The sequence below is a fragment of the Gossypium hirsutum genome, chromosome A01, assembly GCF_007990345.1.
Source record: "Gossypium hirsutum isolate 1008001.06 chromosome A01, Gossypium_hirsutum_v2.1, whole genome shotgun sequence".
NCBI classification, from domain to species: domain Eukaryota; kingdom Viridiplantae; phylum Streptophyta; class Magnoliopsida; order Malvales; family Malvaceae; genus Gossypium; species Gossypium hirsutum.
In genome coordinates, this window is record NC_053424.1 from 44,324,570 (window position 1) to 44,333,725 (window position 9,156).

The 9,156-nt window shown below is 33.9% G+C and overlaps 1 non-coding gene across 1 annotated transcript; it reads left to right on the plus strand.

Annotated features, from left to right (window-relative positions):
• Positions 1-1,164: 1,164 nt before the first annotated feature.
• LOC121208391 (small nucleolar RNA R71) lies at positions 1,165-1,271 on the plus strand. The gene has a single exon (XR_005903410.1). It is a non-coding gene; the product is annotated as a small nucleolar RNA R71 (small nucleolar RNA).
• Positions 1,272-9,156: the final 7,885 nt, after the last annotated feature.

Genomic DNA, 9,156 nt, shown 5'->3' on the forward strand with positions numbered 1-9,156 from the left:
GCTAGTGCTTTATCAACATTCAAACTACCAATTAAGTAGGGAATAGAAAAATTTCCTGGATCTTTCAATTTGGTTGGCAGTTTATTCTGGAGAATGGCTGAGCACTCTTCATTAAGTTCCACCGTAGATAAGTCTTCAAACTTCCTTTTGTTTGTCAGAAGCTCTTTTCAAAATTTTGCATATGTAGGCATCTGTGATATAGCTTCAACAAAAGGTAAGTTAATATGCAGTTGTTTAAAAAGTTCAAGAAATTTACCAAATTGTTCATCCATGCGGTCTTTCTTCAACTTTACTGGGTATGGGATTAGTGGTCTATATTCTTTTGGCCTTAGATTGTCATTGTTTTCTAGTTCGACCTCCTTTCTGTCAGCTTCTTGTGGTGGCTTTTATTCAAATTCAGCTAACACTTTCTCACTCTTTAGTGTAACTACTTTTACGTGCTCTTTTGGGTTGTGTTCAGTGTTACTCGGCAGGCTACCTTGTGGTCGTTTAGATATCAATTTAGCGAGCTGACCTATCTAAGTTTCAAGCTCTTGGATCGATGCTTATTGGTTCTTGAGGGCTGCCTCGGTATTCTGGAAACGAGTTTCTAACACTGAGATGAATTTTGTTAACATCTCCTGAAGGTTCGGCTTTTTTTCCTACTGGTAAGGTGGTTGTTAAAAACCCGAAGGATGTTGTGGCCTTTGATTTCCTTGACCGCCCCACAAGAAATTGGGATGGTTCCTCCAACCTGCATTATAAGTGTTACTATACAGGTTATTTTGGGGTCTAGAGTTATTGTTACCCATATATTGGACTTGTTCCTCCTCGATGCTAGAGTTGAAGGGTTGATATTCTGTGCATGCTCCTCCTCCATTCAAATCGCACCTCATCACTGGATGTACCTGAGTAGAACCACACAAACCGTCAATCTTTTTATTTAAGAGTTCTACTTGGTTAAATAGCATATTAACCGCGTCGAGGTTGAAAACACCGGCTGCTTACGTCGGTTTTGTTCTCATAACTTGGCACTGATAGTTATTTGGTGACATCTTCTCAAAAAATTCGTAAGCCGCCTCAAGTGTTTTATTATTGATAGTTTCACCAGCAGCTGCATCAATCATCTTCCGAGTCGAAGGGTTCAGGTCATTGTGAAACGTTTGGACCTGTAGCCAGGGTGGTAACCCAGGGTGAGGGCATCTTCGTAAAAGGTCCTTGTATCTCTCCCATGCATCGTAGAGTGTTTCTAAATCCCTCTGCACAAAAGAGGAGATATCATTACGTAAGTTGGCTATTTTAGCTGGCGAAAAATATTTTAATAAAAAATTTTCGGTCATCTGTTCCCAAGTAGTGATTGATCCTCGTGGCAATGAGTTCAACCACTGTTTAGCCTTATTCCTCAACGAAAAGGGAAACAACAAAAGGCAAATGACGTCATCAGAAACTCCATTGATTTTAAAAGTGTCGTAAAACTCTAAGAAATTTGTCAAGTGAGCGTTGGGATCCTCGTCCTGCAAACCATCAAACTGAACAAACTGTTGTATCATTTGAATTGTGTTAGGTTTCAGTTCAAAATTATTTACAGCAATAGCAGGCCCAACAATACTTGACTCAGTTCCTGTTAAATTAGGTTTAGCATAATCATACATACTGCATGGAGCAGGATTCTGATTTACTGGATCAGCAGCAATCGCAAGAGGTAGCGGATTTTCTTGGTTTTTAGCCATCTCCTCGGTTGTGGTTGAAGTGTCGTCCTCTTGCTCGTCCTCTGTGTATCTTAAGCTTCGCCTTATTTCTCTTTGATTTTTGCGAACTGTGCAGTCAATCTCACCGTAAAAAAGTAGTGGTCCTGACGGGTTTCTTCTGGTTATAAACTAGAAAAACCTGTCAGAAGAAAATAAATGAAGAATTAGAAAATAAAATAAAAATTTAAATTGTAATAAAAGTAAAATGGCTAAAGTAATAAAAATCAAGTGTTCCTAATATCCTAGTTCCCCGGCAACGGCGTCAAAAACTTGATGCGTGATATTCGTAATAGGTTTTAAAAATTTATAATATCCTAGTTCCCCGGCAACGGCGTCAAAAACTTGATGCGTGATATTCGTAATAGGTTTTAAAAAATTATAAATGAATCATTCTTGAGACTAACTTAGTATCACGATTAAGGCAAATGTACCTATCGAATAGTAGTATAGTTTAGCAAGACCGGATTGTTGAACCCAAAGGAACTATGAGTACTAGTATTTACTTCATTTTTATTATCTAGCCTAAAAATTAAGAGATTTTGTTATCTAAACTAATTACTAACTAAGAATGCACAGAAAGAAAATTTGGGAAAATACTTTTGGGAAAATTCAATTGATTAAAACAATACCTAAGGAAAAATCTACCTAGACTTCACTTGTTATTTGACACTGAATCAAACGATTTATTCATTTGACTTGATCCGTAGAAATCCCTAAGTTATATTATTATCTCTCTCGAGACTAATAACGTTTAACCCTAGGTTGAATAATTGAAATCTCTTTCTAATTAACACCCTAGAATTGTATTAACTCGATCTATGGATTCCCTTATTAGGTTTCACCCTAATCCTGTAAAATCTTATCACCCTATCTCTAGGAGTGCAATCAACTCCGCTTAATTATGATAAATTTACTGTTAGACAGGGTCTATTCCTCCTCTGAATAAGAGCTTAACTTGAATCAATATCCTGGAATATCAAAACAAGAATTAAGAACACATAATTAAGAACAAGTCAAATATTTATCATACAATTCAGATAATAATAACAAGATCCGTCTTAGGTTTCATTCCCCTTAGGTATTTAGGGGGTTTAGTTCATACTTATGAAAGAAAACATCTCAAAAGCATAAAGATAACAAAACATAGGAAAACCTCAAAACTCTTGAAGGAGCTTGAAGGGAGATCTTCAGTCTTGATGATGAATCCGGCTTTTGAGATGGATCAATCGACTTTCCTTGAGTAATTCCTTGCTTCCTACTCTGTGCCCCTCTTAAGTGCCTTCTCAGGTATTTAAATAGGCTTTAGAATGCCTAAGAGCCCCCAAAATTAGCCTTTTCTGAATAGGGTTATACTTGGGCTCGACAGGGACACGCCCGTGTGTGATTACTCCAGCTTGTGGTCAAGGCTGTTGAACAGGCACGGGCGTGTAGTATACCCGTGTAAGTCGTGCTTCAATATTGCCAAAGGGACACGCCCGTGTGACACGCCCGTGTGAGAAAGTCCAGGCCATGTTGATTTCCCACGTGGGTCTATTTTCTCTGTTTTCGGCCCGTTTTTCGCTCTTTTTACTCTCCTATGCTCTCCTAAGTATTAAACATGAAATTAAAGGATTAGAAGCATTGAATTCACCAATCTAAGGAGAAATCATCCATAAATGTGCTAAGCATAGGATAAAAATATGTATAATTTACGGTTTATCAATACGCCAACAACACGTTGTCAGTTATAAGCCTACCCGGCACAAAAGCACTTTGAGAGTCATCAATACAGACATCCTGTACCTCTTGTAAACGGTTAGCAACTAACTTGGCAATAATCTTATGGATAATCGTACAGAGGCTAATAGGACGAAAATTTTTCAAATTGAGGGGATTTGCAATTTTTGGAATTAAAGCCAACTGAGTTCTGTTGATTTCTTCTAAAGATTTGCAATTATTCAAAATATATAAATAGAAAGCACTAGCATCTTTACCAACAATATGCCTTACCAACAATATGCCAATACTTTTGGTAAAATACTTCCGGAAAACCATCTGGACCTGAAACTTTTGTAGGCCCCATTCCTTTTAACGCCTCAATAATTTCCTCCTCTATGTAAGTAGCCATCAAACTTTGATTCATGCTGTCAGAAATGCAACATGGTACCCCTATAGAATATGATCCAAATTGCCAATTCCTCTAGAAGTGAAAAGGTTCAAGAAATATTCACAAGCAATATTTCCAGTTTCGATACAATCAATAGCTAAAGAACCATCATTCCTTTTTAATCCTCGAATGCGATTAGTACGCTGTCTCTGAGAGGCAAACTTGTGAAAAAAATGAAGTGTTCTTATCACCCATTTCAACCAATTCACTCTGGCTCGTTACTCCCAATATCTTTTTTCCTTATCCATCTTCATATTCAAGTGTAATTTAACATCAACAAGTTCAGCCAAAATTTCTTCCGATCGCTCAGAACAATTTAATTCCTCCAATCTCCTTGTTAATCTTTTAACATCTTGACCTCGTTTATGTTTAATATTAACCGCCCAACATTTCAAGCCATTAGCAAGAGTTAAAATACGATTTTGAAAAGAACCTGAACTTCCCTCCCATAGTTTTTTTATCTCTTCCTCACAAGACTTCTCCAAAACCCACCACACTTCAAAGCGAAACCTTCTAGTTCTTTTACCCCTTTCTTCAACCTCCGTCTTAATAAGTAATGGACAGTGATCCAAGAAAGAATGAGGAATATGCCTCAATGAATAAGTTAGAAAAAGTTGAATCCATGCGTCAGTAGCAACACCTCTATCAATTCTTTCTCTTATATTATTTTCCAATATTCGACCCCTCTCCCAAGTAAACCATGTCCCAGAATACCCAATGTCCTCCAAATGACAATCCTCAAAAGTTATACGAAAAGCTTCCATTCTAGCCTCATCCCTTAAAATCCCTCCCTATTTTTCATTCACAAAGAGAATATCATTGAAGTCCCCACCAACCAGTCATGATAGTGAATTATTTCTCCCCAATTGTCAAAGCAAATCCCACGTCACGATTCTATCCCTTAAATTCGGGGCCCCATATAAACCCGTAAATCTCCAGCGTGGTTACCTTCCTCTTCTTGAATTTCAACATCAATGTGATTTTTAGAGAAACTATTCAAAGTAACTAAATGACCTCTATTCCACCCAATACTTAAGCCCCCTGTGTCCCACCCACAGGGACATCAACACCATTAAAAAAACCACACTGTCTCCTAACATTCTCCATTCGATTAGCATTCAATTTTGTCTTCATAAATAAGACAATTTGGGGATGATAAATTTTTAGCATATACTGAAGTCTTCGTACTGCTCGTAGACTCCCCAATGTAAGGACATTTCAGCAAAAAAATTTCATTTCTTCTGGTCAGCATACCCGATGGTAGCCGCCGATAATTGCTTAAGATGGACTAAATGCCCACCACTGATCTCTAACGAATCCTGAACAATGGAAACATTAGAAATCAAAGAATCAAACCTTTGTCATTTTTTACCGTTCTCATTAGCGATTGGATCTTCTTCTAACTCATAATCCATTCTCGACAAATCTAGCCATTAGCAGGGCCCACATCAGCTGGAGCCTTCCTTATTTCCACCCCATTCAAACTAATCTCCATCTGTTGACTTTTACAAGGCTCCAAATCTTTTCCAAAAATGTGACATGATTCTTGCCTCTGTACTATAACATTTGGAAATTTAGAACCTTTCAAATTAATTCCAAGAATAGGGTTAAAATCTGCCCATGATCCTCTCCCATAACTGTGCCTTGAATTTTGGCCAAATTACTACTCATTACATTTTTTCGCCTAATGCTTCTTACAGTGGTAACTTTCCTCGGCGAAGCCTTCAGTGTCAAATCCCAACACATTTCCATTTTCTGCATCCCACATTGTAACCTCATGGAGCAGAAACTATCACCATGCCCAAGGTAGCCACATAAAAAACAAAACAAAGTTAATTTTTCATATTTGAATTTTGCATAAGTAAAATTTGACTCAGAGATCATGATTTTTTTCGTCTTTTCAGAGGCTTTCGAACATCCATCTGAACATGAATGCACAGAAAATTTTTGTAACCATTGGATAACTGTTTCATAGGATATTCCAAATATTTTCCAATGAAATTACCAAATTGCACCTCCATTGACTCTCTAATAAGCCCCGGAGGCAAGTTAGGAATTTGAACCCACCAATTTGAGTATACCAAAGGAATAGGCATTGGATCTTCATTCTTCTGGATCTTATGGAAAATTAATAGATGATTATTGAAAGTCCAATGAGCTCCTGTAATAACCCGGTGAATATCCACTTCTTTAAAAAATTTGAATAGAAAACATTTTTCCCCCAAATCATAAATTTGCACACCCTCTAAGGGGTGCTAGATATTCGCCATTGTATTTCTCATGGCTGGGAAATGGATCACACTAGCAGCTAATAAGCATCCCACCAAACAGAAAATATATGCTGAACTCTGTACTTCAGCCTCAACCGGAATAGAAAAAGCCTCATCTTCACCGTCCTCCAAACTCAGATCTGCCAGGCCTCTTTCCATCACTTTCCTCACAAAGCGAAATACCTTTCTACTCAACAGAATACCAATACCAATAGCAAGGAATCATAAGGAAATAAAAAAAAAACCAGATAAAGAATTCAAAAAAACGTGCCAGTCGGCAGACAGAGACGTGTCACAAGAACAACCTTTCCCATGACATAAATTAGGTATATTTATTATATACTAATTTTTCATTTTATATTAAAATTTGAGTAATATTTTTATTTTGTATTTATAGTGTTTTTAATTAAATTTGTACTTATTATTTTATATGCAATTCAATAAAAATACTTTGTATATTATTATTATTTTTATTAGGGAAAAAATGCTGTAAATAAAAATAAAAATAAAATTTGTTTTTAATAATGAAAACGTATAAATTTTCCTATAATAAAAATTTGAGAAATAAAATAAAAAATTATGTATTTATATGATTCAGAAGGTAATAAGTTTGATATATTTATATGGATTCATATAAGTTAAAAATAAATTTTTTTATTTATATGTATTTAAACTAGCTCAATTCATTTAAAATTTTTTTTAAGAATAAAGTTAAAAAATCATTGTTTTTATTTTTTATTTTTAGTTTTAGAAAATATGTTTAGCGAAAACAATGCAAACAATTCATTATTGATTCTAATTTTCACATATTTTAATTTTTTTAAATAATATTTTTTTTAATATTTTCATTATGATCTTATTTCTTTAAGCTAAACTAAACATAGTATGTCACTTTAAAATTGTGTTTAATAAGTTTAAGTCTCGCTTAAATTTTTGTAAAGAAAAATATATAAATTTAAATATATTTAATTATAAAATTATTAAAATTGATAGGAAATATTATAATAGTTTATTTATAATTTTTGGTCCAGATTTATAAACAAAAGAATCTCAAAATCATCCCATTTTAAAATCTTCTTTTAACATTTCCACTCTGTTGGTCCAAGTTTCAAATTAAGTCAGCCAAGGTGGATCCTCTTGGGCGGAGCAATGGATTGGCAGCAGTCTATCAGGGCCCGAATCTACGGAAATATTTTTAAATCTAAAGAAATTTGTATTTTTATAATTTTTAATAATCTTTTAGTAAATTCTTTATAATTTTATGTAAATTTAATATTTATAGATTTTTAAAATTTTGCATTTAATGGGTGCTAATTTGATATTTAAAAATATATAAGAAATGGTATATTTTTTTCTTGCACATAAAGAGAACATTTTTCTTAAAAAATTCTAATATTATTTAAATAAAGCCTTAAACATATTGAAGAAGGAAATTCCTGATTTTTTTTTATGAAATTGATATTTTTTTATGAATTAGCAGGAAATAAATTTTTAGATGTTAGATATTTTTTAAATAAAAATATGTTATATAAAAGCTTAAAAATATGACTAGAAGCTCCAATTTATCTTTCTTTCTAGATAAACTTTATTTTATACTTTTTGAATTATGTTTGTATTATTCTTTCCTAGTAACTGTGTCAATTCTTCCCCTATTCTAGTAAGTCTTCTCCCACTACTGTATCTCTGACTTGCTCTTTGCCACCGTCTTCCTCACTCCATCTAGAAGCCTTCCTAACAAAGCAATTATATTTCCTTAATTCTATATATCCCCGTTTTTAACCACTCTCTAGAAGCCCAAACCATACATGTATATAAACGAATTTTGTCTTGCCAAACCTTTTCAAAACCATACCATCATTCATTCAAATTTCTCTTCTTCTTTTTTCCCTGTATTTCATTCTATAAAAAAACCCATTTTTTTTAACCTCAAAACCCTACAAAAATATGGATATAAAGGATAGTTATAAGATCAACCAAGAAGAGCTTGATGAAACTCTTTCCTTGTGTGATCTTTCACTTGAAAATTACTAAGACCTTGATGATACTTCTCATCACTCACCAAACTCTCCTTCTTATGGTCATCAATTTTTTGAGTTTCCCATCATTCCAAGTACTCCTTTAAACAACAACAAAGCAAATGACATTGTTTTTTGTGGTAAACTCATCAAAGAGCAAGGGTTTGTTCATGGTGATAATGGTGATCAAAGTAGGTATCTTTTCCATTTGTCTTCGACCAAGAAATTCAACAACAACAAAAAAGATTTGGGTTCTCTTTATTTAGTGAATCCTAAGCCAAATTCTACCAGAAGTTTTAGATCTCAAAGTAGTTCTTTTAGAAAATACAAGGTTTTAATAGGGATATCAAAGATAGAACCAAAGATGGAGCTAAATGATATGAAAAAAAGGTAAAGTAGAAGAAACCACCCATTACCCATGTTTCCTCCAGTGGCCCCTGGTGATATGGCGGTGGTGGAAGCCGGTGACTGTTGTGATGCCGGTGGGAAAAGAGGCCATCGTTGGAGCTTGTTGAGGCCTTTGAAATTTAGCGTATTGTCCAAGGTCTCCTTTACATGTATTCCACGCGTGTGAAGCTATTTTTTCATTGATTTTATGAACTTACATTTTATATAAGTTTTTCATTATTATTAGGTATAGTGGCTGATATATAAATATTATTATTCTTTTCTTCTTTTTTCTTTTTTTTTTTACTATTCATTTAAACGTCAATCTTAGCAATTTGGCACTCTGAGTTTGAATTTTTTCCCTCCAATTAACTGGTCCAATCCATAGTGTAACTAAAATAATAATGATTTAGAATTTATTTTAAAAATGAATTTTATTTTATCCATATTTGATGTAAAATAATACTAGTACATAGATTTGATAAAAATTATAATATTCATATATTATTGATCACAAAATCAATCTGTGGATTTTAGTTTCATTGTAAGCATGTATATATAATTTAAAAGGTTTAATTAAATTAGTGTTACGAAATAATTAATTAATTTAA